The 16,227-nt window shown below is 37.3% G+C and overlaps 5 non-coding genes across 5 annotated transcripts; 1 reads left to right on the forward strand and 4 right to left on the reverse strand.

The window, feature by feature from the left end:
• Positions 1–8,596: 8,596 nt before the first annotated feature.
• TRNAR-UCU (transfer RNA arginine (anticodon UCU)) lies at positions 8,597–8,684 on the reverse strand. The gene is given in 2 exon segments: positions 8,597–8,632; positions 8,648–8,684. It is a non-coding gene; the product is annotated as a tRNA-Arg (tRNA).
• A 248-nt stretch (positions 8,685–8,932) lies between these two features.
• On the forward strand, positions 8,933–9,005 carry TRNAR-UCG (transfer RNA arginine (anticodon UCG)). The gene has a single exon. It is a non-coding gene; the product is annotated as a tRNA-Arg (tRNA).
• A 4,910-nt stretch (positions 9,006–13,915) lies between these two features.
• TRNAL-CAA (transfer RNA leucine (anticodon CAA)) lies at positions 13,916–14,026 on the reverse strand. Its single transcript has 2 exons — positions 13,989–14,026; positions 13,916–13,961 (listed from the first exon to the last, which is right to left on the reverse strand). It is a non-coding gene; the product is annotated as a tRNA-Leu (tRNA).
• A 901-nt stretch (positions 14,027–14,927) lies between these two features.
• On the reverse strand, positions 14,928–15,015 carry TRNAR-UCU (transfer RNA arginine (anticodon UCU)). Its single transcript is given in 2 exon segments — positions 14,928–14,963; positions 14,979–15,015. It is a non-coding gene; the product is annotated as a tRNA-Arg (tRNA).
• A 1,101-nt stretch (positions 15,016–16,116) lies between these two features.
• TRNAL-CAA (transfer RNA leucine (anticodon CAA)) lies at positions 16,117–16,227 on the reverse strand. The gene is made up of 2 exons: positions 16,190–16,227; positions 16,117–16,151 (listed from the first exon to the last, which is right to left on the reverse strand). It is a non-coding gene; the product is annotated as a tRNA-Leu (tRNA).

Consider the following 16,227-nt stretch of genomic DNA (forward strand, 5'->3'; position numbering starts at 1 on the left):
AAGGCAGACATGTCAAAACTAAGATTTCAAGTGTTTTTTTTCAATGTGCCATATGATCACCGAATGTAACCCCATCTTGGCCTACACGGTACCTCTACGGATAGTGCGTTGTTGCGAGATTTGATTCAATCAAAGTTGTCTGCAATTTACTCTTTCAAAAACTTTTTTTTTTTTTTTTTTATTAGACCACATCACATACAATATAAAGAAAAACATATATATAAGCAGAAAGTGCCGATAATAAATATAGCAGCATATGTATACATATATTCATCATTCCACTTATAAATATAGCAGCATATATGTGCAGATATTCATCATTCCACTTACAGAGAATGGAACAAGTTTTTCTACTTTGTATATATAAGTTATTGATGCGTCTAAAATTGCAATATAAAACATATACAACACAATTAGACCGGGATTACAGCAAAACTTCCCAGTCTATACCCCACAACGAGAAAAAGAAGAAAAACAAAAAAAACCCCAAAAAAACCCAAAAAAAACCACAAGAAAAAAAGAATCACCAACAAACCATCCATACAATACATTCAAACTGTCAAGCCAAGTTGATATAATCAGTATGTTTATACGTTATGTTATAAATTTGGGAGAATGTCAGGGTGCCGAGTCAGCCACGGTCTCCAGATGTTATGGAATTTCTGTAAACACTGGTGAGATAGAAAAAAGCCACGTTCCATCAAACATTGATGGCTGATTTGATTCACCACATGATCCAAAGAAATAGATAATGATTGTAGCCATTGTCTAGCTAAAATTATCTTCATGGCTAGCAAGCATTGTACTACAAAAGCCCTTTGGTTAAATCGAAATCCGTTTAAATCAAAATGTAGTAGGGCTCTTCGCATAGTAGGTGCTATGTTTTGATTTAAAGTATCAGAAATGAGCTTAAATATATCTTGCCAAATACTTTGGATCTGTGGGCATTCCCACCAGATATGGGAGAATGATCCTAAAGAAGAACGGCATCTCCAACAGAGAGGGGACGCATTATAATTAAATTTACACTGTTTCACCGGGGTTATATACCATCTCCACATTATCTTGTAATGCAGTTCAATCATGTTGAGGCAATGCGAAATTTTCTTAATTTCAAATAAACTACCAATCCATATATTTAAATCTATCAGACACTTTAAGTCTGATTGCCATGATTTTAATGCAATATGAACAAGGGGAGTTTCTATTTCTTCAAGCAGTATATACCACTTTTTTAGGCTTTTTAGAATAATTTCTGTAGAAAACATATCGCAGATCTTTTGACTCAAAATAGATGAGGACTGCACATACAAATGAGATCTAACATAGAAAGTTATCCTAAAGACATTGAAGGACTCCAGATTGCCGAATTCAAATTCCTCTGAGAGCTGAGAGAACGTTTTTGTTTTATCCTGTATCAAAATATCTATAATCCTTTTATTCCTATAGTTGGTCCAGTTTCTCAAATTTAATTGGGAGATATTATACTGGAGAGTTTCAAGCGGAGCTGTTGAAACTATTTTATTACGGAGGCCTAATCAAGGCTTAATATACTCCCAAAACTCCATAGAACTATGGAGAGTAATTGGTAGGTTATTTCTAATTGATTTAAGCTTAAAATGATGTAGCCAAAGTATGCATTCCAGATTTGAGAAGCCTGTCAACTCTTGCTCAATCACAAACCAATCTAACAACGGGAGCCTGACCGGAATCATTTGAAGAAGATATAACCATTTGGGGACTATATAGGATCTAATGACATTCATTCTACCAAGCCAAGAAATAAAAAGGCCTTTCCACTCTTTAATTTGCTTAATCAATTCATCTCGTAATTTACTAAAGTTAACTTCTATAATTTCCGAAATCTTGATTGGGATTACAACCCCCAGGTAGTCGATTTTATCGGTCGCCCAAGAGAATTCGAAGGATTCCTCAATGCTAGTTTTTGATGAAGCCGAGATATTCATCATTACAGCTTGTGTTTTTGTGATATTCAATTTATAATTCGAGAAGCTGCTAAATAAATTAATTTCGGCCATCAAATGATCAACTGAATTTAACGGATCATACAGAGATAGTAATATGTCATCCGCGTATAGACAAAGTTTATTTTCCAAATCACCAATTCTTATTCCTTTAATGCTTTTATTGAGTCTAATTCTCGAAGCTAATGGTTCTAATGTGAGAATATATAGCAAAGGTGCCAATGGGCAACCTTGTCGAGTCCCGTTATTTAATCTAAAACGTTCCGATTTAAAGCCTTGACCAACTACCATTGCGGTTGGTGTTGTATACAACGCCATAACAGCTCGAATAAAGCCTTCACCAAAGCCATAAGACCTCAATGTCTGTTCTAAGAAGGTCCAGTTAACCCGGTCAAAGGCCTTTTCCGCGTCCAAAGCCAAGAGGATTGATGGAATTTCATGAGTGGTTACATATTCTACTATGTCAATAATCTTACGGACATTATCACTAGATTGTCTTCCTTTTATAAAGCCAGACTGATCTCTACAAATTAACTGTGGGCACAATGGTTTTAAACGGGCAGCTAGTATTGAAGAGTATATTTTAGTATCCAAATTAATCAAAGAGATTGGCCTATAATCGGCACTCTTTCCCAGCTTTAGGTATAGGAAGAATAATAGCCTCCAACATGCCATTAGGAAAGGACTTATTTGCGCTGATTTCGTTGAACATACTTGTTAGGTGCGGAACTATCAATTTGGACAGTTTTTTATAAAACAGTGCTGTATATCCGTCGGGACCAGGAGCTTTACGTACTTTTAGTTTTTTTATCGCTACATTTACTTCACTCTCCAAAAAGGGAGCGTCCAATTGTTCTATCAATGTATCAGTCAACTTCGGCAATCTGGAGTCCTGCAGATATTGTCTCATCTGTACATCATTTTGGGATTGACCTACAATATTATACAGGGATGTATAAAACTTACCAAAAGATGTCCCAATATTATCAGGACTAGAAATATATTTATCCCCATCTATAAGTTTAAGAATTCGATTTTTTAAATTTCTATTTTTTAATTGGTTGGTAAGCTGTTTCTCTGCCCGGTTCCCAGCGTAGTAGAATTTTTGCTTTAACTTAATCAAATTATAATTTGCTTTACTTATTAAACGGTCCTCAATTTCTTTTTTGATTTTAATCATATTCATAATGTCTTGTTCTCCATGAGATTGACCGCACTTCCTTTTTAAATTACTCAATGAAATATATAGATCAGACAATTTTTCTTTTCCTTTTTTCCTATTATATGCATCTTTTTTAATTAAATATCCTCTCAAGACACATTTATAAGCGCACCAGATATTACCCAGACTCATATTATGCGTCAAATTCTCAAGAAAAAACTGAGTGGTCGTCTGGGAAATGTAATCAAGAGAATCCTTACAGCCTAATGATGATTCATTTATCCAAGGGCGTAAAGTCAAATGAAATTTCTTTTCTATTTCCAGACAAACTGGATCATGATCTGTCCAGGCTGCATTTCCTATACTAATGCGCTTACAATCTGAAATCACGTTCGCTGTAGTTAATATAAGATCTATACGTGAAAAAGTCTTATGTCGACCCGAAAAAAAGGTATAATCTTTGTCTGCCGGTCTCAACGTCCTCCAAATGTCATAGAGTTTATATTTACCAAGAGTAATACTGAAAGCATTAGATAAATTAACTTGATTTCTGTTAGGAGTTCTACCTCGGGGACTGGGAGTGTCCAATACTGCATCAGGAGCACAATTAAAGTCCCCCATACACAAAAAGGTTCCCTGGGTATATTTCTGAATTTTTTGTAGTGTGCCATTTAAGAAATGGTTCTGTTTATAATTAGGTGCATATATATTCAAAATAGAAAATAATCTCTCGTCTAATTTACACACTATGAAAACATATCTAGCGTGAGAATCCTTCTGCTTATAGATCAACTCAACTTTAATTTTATTTGAGATTAGGATAGCTACACCTCGCTTTTTCCTGCTAGGTAACGATGAATGTTCAAGCACCATATATCTTTTATTGTTCAGTCTGTAGATATCTGCATTTTTCAAATGTGTTTCTTGGACGCAACATATGTCTATATGATGATTATTTATATAATTGAATAGCGAATATCTGTTATGAGGCAGATTTAAACCTTGAACATTCAACAAAATAATCTTAAATAGATCTTCCATGTTTCGGATGGTTATTATAACTAACATAAACCTGATAAGGCTTGACACCCTCACAATCCATACATCCTACATCCACACACAAATAACACAATTTACAAAAATTAATGGAAGCCCAAATACTATCCAAACATCGGAGAAAAAACCCAACATTCTCCCAGGATATAGTAACTCCACCTTGTTGAGGAGCTATACGGGAACTAATCTATATTGAGGAAAGAATAATAAATAGACCAAATGGGTGAGGGGGGAAAAAAAAAACAAAAAAACCCCGAAAAAATAAAATAAACAAAAAAAAAAAAAACTAGTGTATTTGGCAGTTAATCATATTAATCTTGTCTATGCCAAAATTAATCCTAAGTGATCAATAAAGATATTTTAGGGAAATAAGATCCCGTAAAAATATAAAAGATTTAAGTTATAAGTATAATTATGTGTTAAGTGGCATATATCGTGAAATTAGAAACACCATACTCCAAATGGTAAAATGCTTTATATCTAATTACATTTTTTTTTAAAACTAAGTGTGGATTAAATTATATCATTATTGCATATGTACATACCCTTCAAATCCATTAATTCACCAATACCTGTAGTTTAATAATAGCACAAGTGAATATTCCTCCTACACTCCTTCAAAAACCATATAATATGAGATTACACCTATATAATTTTGTATAAATAACACACACTAAAAAAAAAAAAAAAAAATCCCCCCCCAGAAGTCGCGCATCCGCGAGATTATTATTGCAAACCATGTACTACATTTCCTTTAAGCCAACTCCTAGCTTCATCAACCGTTGATAGCTTAACTGGTTGATGCTGAGCGGACATAATAAACAATTTTACTGGGAATCCCCACGAGTATCTAATATTTTGCTCTCTCAAAATCTTGGTCACTTCTTTAAATTCAAATCTCTTTTGTCTAGTAAATAGAGAGAGATCTTGAAAGAACATTAAGTTTTGAAATTTATCTACTTTCGGAACATATTTACTTGTTGCCAATAATATTTTGTATCGTATAAAGAAAGTTGAGAAGCGAATAATTATATCTCTGGGTTTTCCTTCAGCAAGATTCTTTGGTTTTAACGTTCTGTGTACACGTTCAATCATATCGTCTCTATCAACATCACGGATGCACATATCTAAAAACAATTCTTTCAAATACGTTCTGATAGAGTCCTGCTTAATATCCTCCGAAATGCCATGTATCCTTAAGTTCTTCCTGCGTGTGCGATCCTCGGCGTCATTTAATTTTTGTTCCAGGTTTCTTATGATGTTCTCTTTATGGTTAAGGTCATCTTTAATTGATTTTAACTCTAATTCAAGAAACTCATTCTTTTGCATAATTAGATTGAAACATTCTTGCGTTTTTTTAAATTCACTTTTCCACTCCATGTTCACTTTCATGAGTTCATCTTTAAATGAGTTCAGCTGAGATTCCATACATAATTGCAAATATTCTTTGGTAATCATTTGAGTAGATTGTGCTGCAGGACTTAAAGAGTGTCTTCCAATTTCATCAATAGTGGAATCAGATAAGCACACAGATTCCTCCATTTTCCTATGAACCTGGGGTGAAAATAGCATAGAAATCTTTTTTTCTTTTTTTTGGTCTAGATCTCTTTTCTCTCTTTTTTTTGATTTTGGATCCTCTCTTTTTGACGCCATCGTGTCCTCTTTATTATTGTAAATATCGAAATAAACAAATAAAAAGATTATGACTATATTTTTTTTCTTTTTCTTTTTTACTTTTTTTTCCTGTCCTTTTCCTTTTTTTTTTTTTTTTTCTTTCTTTTTTTTTCTTCTTATAACCACAGTTCAAGTATTGAGTGATAATCAAAATTTTATAAATTCATTAGTGAAGTATGTGTCAAAATTCATTAGTGAAGTATGTGTCAAAATATGAATCAAAATATATGATCCCAAAATCAATAATTTATATATAGACCATGATCCACTAGTTGATTAGAATCACAGAGACAAATCAAATTTCACCTCCTTCCAAGCTTGATTAGATTAAGGTGTCCTATTCCAGCATAATTATAATAATTAATAATTTAAATTAGATTTCAACATGATTAGAAGACGCAAGCCGTATCACGTAGTGGAGATAAACTGGATCAGTTAATTCCATCCAAATCTGAATTCATGTGTATAGATAATGGGTTGATAACATAATTGATAGCATGATTGATAGGATGATTGGTAAAGTTGAATTCATATAAAGGGATCAATTTTCTTACTCCTGTGTAGCTTGATTAAATTATAAAGTCTGTTTTCCAACATGATTAAGTTATAAAGTCTGTTTCCAACATGATTATAGTACTTTCAATATATTAGTATAATCATACATTTTTTCCCTTTTCCTTTTCTTTTTTCAATGGAAATATCCCTAGATCTGTTACCAAATTAGAATGTCCTCCACCATCATGATTGTAATATAGACAGGTTCCAAAAAATAATTCCAATCTTGATCCAAAAATAAATAAATAAATAAATAAATAAATAAATAAATAAATAAATAGAAAGTACTTTTGACGATTTCCAGGAACTCTGAAGATCCCACTCGGACACCTGCCACAGCTCCTCAGGATCAAAAATCTGTAGCGCGTTTCCCCGCCAAATATTAGATTTCTCTCGGTCTCATTCCAGCTTCCAGCATAACGGCAACATAGCCGAGTCCTTCAATATGGAGCATCAATCGGTAGCTGCCACACCTCAGGATGTTCTCCCGGGGTTGCTGCAACTGAAGAACTTCCAAGGAAGCCGGGGGAAGAAACCGTACGCTAGCCACACGCTGAGAGTTCGCAGCAAGATCGTCAGGCATACCGGGGAGGCAGATCGCAGGACGCCATCACCTGAAGTTCATCCCGCACGCTCCAACGATCCACCCCGTGAGGGTCTCACGTCATCACACCACCGTCCAGTTTTTTTTTATCTTCTTTTTCCAACTATTGTTATGAAGACTTTGGCTCAAAGCGGCTCCATAAGAGTCACAGGCACCCTTGATTTTCTGTTGTACACTTCCTAATCTCTTTCCCCCAAGACAGCTATTGGAAAGTATCTACACCTGGGTCGTTATTTTCACCTCTTTCGGTATGTCTTGTCTCCAAAGTGCGGAATAAGACTCTCGCGTTCCGTCCAGACCTCGTGGCTTAATGGGTAAGGTGTCTGACTTTGGATTGGAAGATTGCAAATTTGAGTTGTCTTGAGGTTGCTGGTGGTTTAGATCCCCAGGTTACTGTTCTTTTGAGTCTAGAGATTGTACATTGCTGTCTTATGTTATGAAATCAATGTCTTCTGCAATGTACTCTTTCAACGCTTAAATTCAATCTTGGATTTTTTCTCAAAAAATTGTTGAATTAAACGAAGCTCAATGCACAAAAAAAGATGACTGTCAGAAGTGGGATTTGAACCCACACCTCCACATTGAGACCAGAAGACCCTCACAGAGAGAATATAGCATTCTTGTTTTTGGCACCTTTGACCACTCGACCATCCTGACAAGCTACTGCTGCTACGAAAGAAGATATTTTTTTTACATGGTTTCAAGGCAAGGGACTAGCTCTTAGGGGACCTTTTGCCACTGCATTGGTTTAAAGTGGCTTCATTAGAGTCACAGGGTAAGCAGACTTGAGATCCTGGATGTGAAGGCTAAGATTTCACATGTGTTTTTTGATGTGCCATATGTCCACCAAACTTATCGCCCCCTGGGCATGCAGGGTTCTTCTACGTATTGTGCGTTGCCAACACCTTTAATGAAATCAAAGTTGATTGCGATGTACTGTTTCAAACACTTAAAAGCAAACTTTAATTCTTTCTCCAACTATTGTTATGAAGACTTTGGCTCCAAGTGGCTCCATAAGAGTCACAGGGCACCTTTGATTTTCTGTTGTACATTTCCTTATCTTTTTGCCCAAAGAAATCTATGTGATCATCCTTTGTATAATGTGCCACAGGGCCCACTACTGAAACACATATCACACTAGAGTAAAATCTGTAAATTGTATTACAGACATTTTTCAGAGACAATTTGTGGATATTGCAACCTAAAACTAAACAAGCACATCAAATGCAGTCAAACACTGGAAAAAAAACACCACTCTAGTGGGACTCGAACCCACAACCTTTGAATATTGGCATTATTTTCGCATCAAAACTTTAATCTTACAAACGGAGCGCTAAACTGCTTTCCATACTTGTGTTAGATAGTTCTATTGTTTCAGATTACCATAATTTCTCACAGACAAATTGTGGATATTTGGAAATACAATTTAATGCTTCAATTAAAATCTGTCAGATTAAGATCTGTCAATAGTATTACAGAAATTTTTCAGAGACAATTTGTGGATATTGCAACTTACAACTAAACAAGAACATCAAATGCAGTCAACCACTGGAAAAACAACGACTCAGGTGGGACTCGAACCCACAACCTTTGAATGCCATGCTCAAGTGCTAGAAGTCCAATGCGCTATCCATTGCGCCACAGAGCCTAGATATGTAGTCAGAAAACGTCATGAATCCACCTATCTGACTCACGCATAATCCTTCGTACATAGATGTTTCAAATGCATTAGTCGTTTCTGTGTCCTATGTTTGTCTGCGTGTTCTTAATTAACATCAGTCAGAGGAAGGACAGTGGTCATAAAAAGCATATTGTGGCATGTGAAGTAAAGGAAATATAGTTATGTTTCTCTATGAGAAACGTATCCACACATTTTTTTCTCAAACTTTACATGCAGACTGTGTGGCCTAATGGATAAGGCATCTGACTTCGGATCAGAAGATTGAGGGTTCGAGTCCCTTCATGGTTGGAGTTGCTGGAGGTTTGGTTCTGTTGTTCTTAAAAGTTCTTCGATATCAATGAATGTCAGGGAAGTGGAAACTAAGATTTCAATAGTTTCTTTCCATGTTACGTGTCACCCAAGATCTTTAGTCCCTCTTGGTATGAAAGGCAGACATGTCAAAACTAAGATTTCAAGTGTTTTTTTTCAATGTGCCATATGATCACCGAATGTAACCCCATCTTGGCCTACACGGTACCTCTACGGATAGTGCGTTGTTGCGAGATTTGATTCAATCAAAGTTGTCTGCAATTTACTCTTTCAAAAACTTTCAGCAAACATGAATTCTTTTTCCAACTATTGTTATGAAGACTTTGGCTCAAAGCGGCTCCATAAGAGTCACAGGCACCCTTGATTTTCTGTTGTACACTTCCTAATCTCTTTCCCCCAAGAAATCTATGTGACAGCTATTGGAAAGTATCCGACCTGGGTCGTTATTTTCAACTCTTTCGGTATGTCTTGTCTCCAAAGTGCGGAATAAGACTCTCGCGTTCCGTCCAGACCTCGTTGCTTAATTGGTAAGGTGTCTGACTTTGGATTGGAAGATTGCGGAGTTGAGTTGTCTTGAGGTTGCTGGTGGTTTAGATCCCCAGGTTACTGTTCTTTTGAGTCTAGAGATTGTACATTGCTGTCTTATGTTATGAAATCAATGTCTTCTGCAATGTACTCTTTCAACGCTTAAATTCAATCTTGGATTTTTTCTCAAAAAATTGTTGAATTAAACGAAGCTCAAAGCACAAAAAGAGATGACTGTCAGAAGTGGGATTTGAAGCCACACCTCTACATGGAGACCAGAAGACTCTCACAGAGAGAAGATAGCATTCTTGAGTCCGGCGCCTTAGACCACTCGGCCATCCTGACAAGCTACTGCTGCTACGAAAGAAGATATTTTTTTTACATGGTTTCAAGGCAAGGGACTAGCTCTTAGGGGACCTTTTGCCACTGCATTGGTTTAAAGTGGCTTCATTAGAGTCACAGGGTAAGCAGACTTGAGATCCTGCATGTGAAGGCTAAGATTTCACATGTGTTTTTTGATGTGCCATATGACCACCAAACTTATCGCCCTCTGGGCATGCAGGGTTCTTCTACGTATTGTGCGTTGCCAACACCTTTAATGAAATCAAAGTTGATTGCGATGTACTGTTTCAAACACTTAAAGGCAAACTTTAATTCTATCTCCAACTTTTGTTATGAAGACTTTGGCTCCAAGTGGCTCCATAAGAGTCACAGGGCACCCTTGATTTTCTGTTGTACATTTCCTTATCTTTTTGCCCAAAGAAATCTATGTGATCATCCTTTGTATAATGTGCCACAGGGCCCACTACTGAAACACATTTCACACTAGAGTAAAATCTGTAAATTGTATTACAGACATTTTTCAGAGACAATTTGTGGATATTGCAACCTAAAACTAAACAAGCACATCAAATGCAGTCAACCACTGGAAAAAAAACACCACTCTAGTGGGACTCGAACCCACAACCTTTGAATATTGGCATTATTTTCGCATCAAAACTTTAATCTTACAAACGGAGCGCTAAACTGCTTTCCACACTTGTGTTAGATAGTTCTATTGTTTCAGATTACCATAATTTCTCACAAACAAATTGTGGATATTTGGAAATACAATTTAATGCTTCAATTAAAATCTGTCAGATTAAGATCTGTCAATAGTATTACAGAAATTTTTCAGAGACAATTTGTGGATATTGCAACTTACAACTAAACAAGAACATCAAATGCAGTCAACCACTGGAAAAACAACGACTCAGGTGGGACTCGGACCCACAACCTTTGAACTCCTTGCTCAAGTGCTAGAAGTCCAATGCGCTACCCATTGCGCCACAGAGCCTAGATATGTAGTCAGAAAACGTCATGAATCCACCTATCTGACTCACGCATAATCCTTCGTACATAGATGTTTCAAATGCATTAGTCGTTTCTGTGTCCTATGTTTGTCTGCGTGTTCTTAATTAACATCAGTCAGAGGAAGGACAGTGGTCATAAAAAGCATATTGTGCCATGTGAAGTAAAGGAAATATAGTTATGTTTCTCTATGAGAAACGTATCCACACATTTTTTTCTCAAACTTTACATGCAGACTGCGTGGCCTAATGGATAAGGCATCTGACTTCGGATCAGAAGATTGAGGGCTCGTGTCCCTTCATGGTTGGAGTTGCTGGAGGTTTGTTTCTGTTGTTCTTAAAAGTTCTTCGATATCAATGAATGTCAGGGAAGTGGAAACTAAGATTTCAAAAGTTTCTTTCCATGTTACGTGTCACCCAAGATCTTTAGTCCCTCTTGGTATGAAAGGCAGACATGTCAAAACTAAGATTTCAAGTGTTTTTTTTCAATGTGCCATATGATCACCGAATGTAACCCCATCTTGGCCTACACGGTACCTCTACGGATAGTGCGTTGTTGCGAGATTTGATTCAATCAAAGTTGTCTGCAATTTACTCTTTCAAAAACTTTCAGCAAACATGAATTCTTTTTCCAACTATTGTTATGAAGACTTTGGCTCAAAGCGGCTCCATAAGAGTCACAGGCACCCTTGATTTTCTGTTGTACACTTCCTAATCTCTTTCCCCCAAGAAATCTATGTGACAGCTATTGGAAAGTATCCGACCTGGGTCGTTATTTTCAACTCTTTCGGTATGTCTTGTCTCCAAAGTGCGGAATAAGACTATCGCTTTCTGTCCAGACCTCGTGGCTTAATGGGTACGGTGTCTGACTTTGGATTGGAAGATTGCGGATTTGAGTTGTCTTGGGTTTGCTGATGGTTTAGATCCCCAGGTTACTGTGTTTTGAGTCTAGAGATTGTACATTGCTGTCTTATGTTATGAAATCAATGTCTTCTGCAATGTACTCTTTCAACGGTTAAATTCAATCTTGGATTCTTTCTCAAAAAATTGTTGAATTAAACGAAGCTCAAAGCACAAAAAGAGATGACTGTCAGAAGTGGGATTTGACCCCACGCCTCCACATGGAGACGAGAAGACTCTCACAAAGAGAATATAGCATTACTTGAATCTGGCGCCTTAGACCACTCGGCCATCCCTACAAGCTACTGCTGCTACGAAAGAAGATATTTTTTTTACATGGTTTCAAGGCAAGGGACTAGCTCTTAGGGGACCTTTTGCCACTGCATTGGTTTAAAGTGGCTTCATTAGAGTCACAGGGTAAGCAGACTTGAGATCCTGCATGTGAAGGCTAAGATTTCACATGTGTTTTTTGATGTGCCATATGTCCACCAAACTTATCGCCCCCTGGGCATGCAGGGTTCTTCTACGTATTGTGCGTTGCCACCACCTTTAATGAAATCAAAGTTGATTGCGATGTACTGTTTCAAACACTTAAAAGCAAACTTTAATTCTTTCTCCAACTATTGTTATGAAGACTTTGGCTCCAAGTGGCTCCATAAGAGTCACAGGGCACCCTTGATTTTCTGTTGTACATTTCCTAATCTTTTTGCCCAAAGAAATCTATGTGATCATCCTTTGTATAATGTGCCACAGGGCCCACTACTGAAACACATTTCACACTAGAGTAAAATCTGTCAATTGTATTACAGACATTTTTCAGAGACAATTTGTGGATATTGCAACCTAAAACTAAACAAGCACATCAAATGCAGTCAACCACTGGAAAAAAAACACCACTCTAGTGGGACTCGAACCCACAACCTATGAATATTGGCATTATTTTCGCATCAAAACTTTAATCTTACAAACGGAGCTCTAGAAGTCCAATGCCCTATCCATTGCGCCACAGAGCCTCGATATGTAGACGGAAAACGTCATGAAACCACCTATCTGACTCACGCATAATCCTTCGTACATAGATGTTTCAAATGCATTAGTCGTTTCTGTGTCCTATGTTTGTCTGCGTGTTCTTAATTAACATCAGTCAGAGGAAGGACAGTGGTCATAAAAAGCATATTGTGGCATGTGAAGTAAAGGAAATATAGTTATGTTTCTCTATGAGAAACGTATCCACACATTTTTTCGCAAACTTTGCATGCAGACCGCGTTGCCTAATGGATAAGGCGTCTGGCTTCGGATCAGAAGATTGAGGGTTCGAGTCCCTTTGTGGTCGGAGTTGCTGGAGTTTTGGTTTTGTTGTTCTTTAGAGTTCTTCCATATCAATGAATGTCAGGCAAGTGGAAACTAAGATTTCAACAGTTTCTTTCCATGTTACGTGTCACCCAAGATTTTTAGTCCCTCTTGGTATGAAAGGCAGACATGTCAAAACTAAGATTTCAAGTGTTTTTTTTCAATGTGCCATATGATCACCGAATGTAACCCCATCTTGGCCTACACGGTACCTCTACGGATAGTACGTTGTTGCGAGATTTGATTCAATCAAAGTTGTCTGCAATTTACTCTTTCAAAAACTTTCAGCAAACATTAATTCTTTTTCCAACTATTGTTATGAAGACTTTGGCTCAAAGCGGCTCCATAAGAGTCACAGGCACCCTTGATTTTCTGTTGTACACTTCCTAATCTCTTTCCCCCAAGAAATCTATGTGACAGCTATTGGAAAGTATCTACACCTGGGTCGTTATTTTCACCTCTTTCGGTATGTCTTGTCTCCAAAGTGCGGAATAAGACTCTCGCGTTCCGTCCAGACCTCGTTGCTTAATGGGTAAGGTGTCTGACTTTGGATTGGAAGATTGCGGAGTTGAGTTGTCTTGAGGTTGCTGGTGGTTTAGATCCCCAGGTTACTGTTCTTTTGAGTCTAGAGATTGTACATTGCTGTCTTTTGTTATGAAATCAATGTCTTCTGCAATGTACTCTTTCAACGCTTAAATTCAATCTTGGATTCTTTCTCAAAAAATTGTTGAATTAAACGAAGCTCAAAGCACAAAAAGAGATGATTGTCAGAAGTGGGATTTGAACCCACGCCTCCACATGGAGACCAGAAGACCCTCACAGAGAGAAGATAGCATTACTTGAATCTGGCGCCTTAGACCACTCGGCCATCCTGACAAGCTACTGCTGCTACGAAAGAAGATATTTTTTTTATATGGTTTCAAGGCAAGGGACTAGCTCTTAGGGGACCTTTTGCCACTGCATTGGTTTAAAGTGGCTTCATTAGAGTCACAGGGTAAGCAGACTTGAGATCCTGCATGTGAAGGCTAAGATTTCACATGTTTTTTGATGTGCCATATGACCACCAAACTTATCGCCCTCTGGGCATGCAGGGTTCTTCTACGTATTGTGCGTTGCCAACACCTTTAATGAAATCAAAGTTGATTGCGATGTACTGTTTCAAACACTTAAAGGCAAACTTTAATTCTATCTCCAACTATTGTTATGAAGACTTTGGCTCCAAGTGGCTCCATAAGAGTCACAGGGCACCCTTGATTTTCTGTTGTACATTTCCTAATCTTTTTGCCCAAAGAAATCTATGTGATCATCCTTTGTATAATGTGCCACAGGGCCCACTACTGAAACACATTTCACACTAGAGTAAAATCTGTCAATTGTATTACAGACATTTTTCAGAGACAATTTGTGGATATTGCAACCTAAAACTAAACAAGCACATCAAATGCAGTCAACCACTGGAAAAAAAACACCACTCTAGTGGGACTCGAACCCACAACCTTTGAATATTGGCATTATTTTCGCATCAAAACTTTAATCTTACAAACGGAGCGCTAAACTGCTTTCCACACTTGTGTTAGATAGTTCTATTGTTTCAGATTACCATAATTTCTCACAGACAAATTGTGGATATTTGGAAATACAATTTAATGCTTCAATTAAAATCTGTCAGATTAAGATCTGTCAATAGTATTACAGAAATTTTTCAGAGACAATTTGTGGATATTGCAATTTACAACTAAACAAGAACATCAAATGCAGTCAACCACTGGAAAAATAATAACTCTGGTGGGACTTGAACCCACAACCTTTGAATGCCTTGCTCAAGTGCTAGAAGTCCAATGCGCTATCCATTGCACCACAGAGCCTAGATACGTAGACAGAAAACGTCATGAATCCACCTATCTGACTCACGCATAATCCTTCATACATAGATGTTTCAAATGCATTAGTCGTTTCTGTGTCCTATGTTTGTCTGCGTGTTCTTAATTAACATCAGTCAGAGGAAGGACAGTGGTCATAAAAAGCATATTGTGCCATGTGAAGTAAAGGAAATATAGTTATGTTTCTCTATGAGAAACGTATCCACACATTTTTTTCTCAAACTTTACATGCAGACTGCGTGGCCTAATAGAAAAGGCATCTGACTTCGGATCAGAAGATTGAGGGTTCGAGTCCCTTCGTGGTTGGAGTTGCTGGAGGTTTGGTTCTGTTGTTCTTATAAGTTCTTCGATATCAATGAATGTCAGGGAAGTGGAAACTAAGATTTCAGTAGTTTCTTTCCATGTTATGTGTCACCCAAGATCTTTAGTCCCTCTTGGTTTGAAAGGCAGACATGTCAAAACTAAGATTTCAAGTGTATTTTTTCAATGTGCCATATGATCACCGAATGTAACCCCATCTTGGCCTACACGGTACCTCTACGGATAGTGCGTTGTTGCGAGATTTGATTCAATCAAAGTTGTCTGCAATTTACTCTTTCAAAAACTTTCAGCAAACATGAATTCTTTTTCCAACTATTGTTATGAAGACTTTGGCTCAAAGCGGCTCCATAAGAGTCACAGGCACCCTTGATTTTCTGTTGTACACTTCCTAATCTCTTTCCCCCAAGAAATCTATGTGACAGCTATTGGAAAGTATCCGACCTGGGTCGTTATTTTCAACTCTTTCGGTATGTCTTGTCTCCAAAGTGCGGAATAAGACTATCGCTTTCTGTCCAGACCTCGTGGCTTAATGGGTACGGTGTCTGACTTTGGATTGGAAGATTGCGGATTTGAGTTGTCTTGGGGTTGCTGATGGTTTAGATCCCCAGGTTACTGTGTTTTGAGTCTAGAGATTGTACATTGCTGTCTTATGTTATGAAATCAATGTCTTCTGCAATGTACTCTTTCAACGCTTAAATTCAATCTTGGATTCTTTCTCAAAAAATTGTTGAATTAAACGAAGCTCAAAGCACAAAAAGAGATGATTGTCAGAAGTGGGATTTGAACCCACGCCTCCACATGGAGACGAGAAGACCCTCACAAAGAGAATATAGCATTACTTGAATCTGGCGCCTTAGACCACTCGGCCATCCTGAC

This window comes from Sceloporus occidentalis, unplaced genomic scaffold (assembly GCF_023333645.1).
Source record: "Sceloporus occidentalis isolate IW3139 unplaced genomic scaffold, rSceOcc1.0.p SCAF_102, whole genome shotgun sequence".
Taxonomy (NCBI): Eukaryota; Metazoa; Chordata; class Lepidosauria; order Squamata; family Phrynosomatidae; genus Sceloporus; species Sceloporus occidentalis.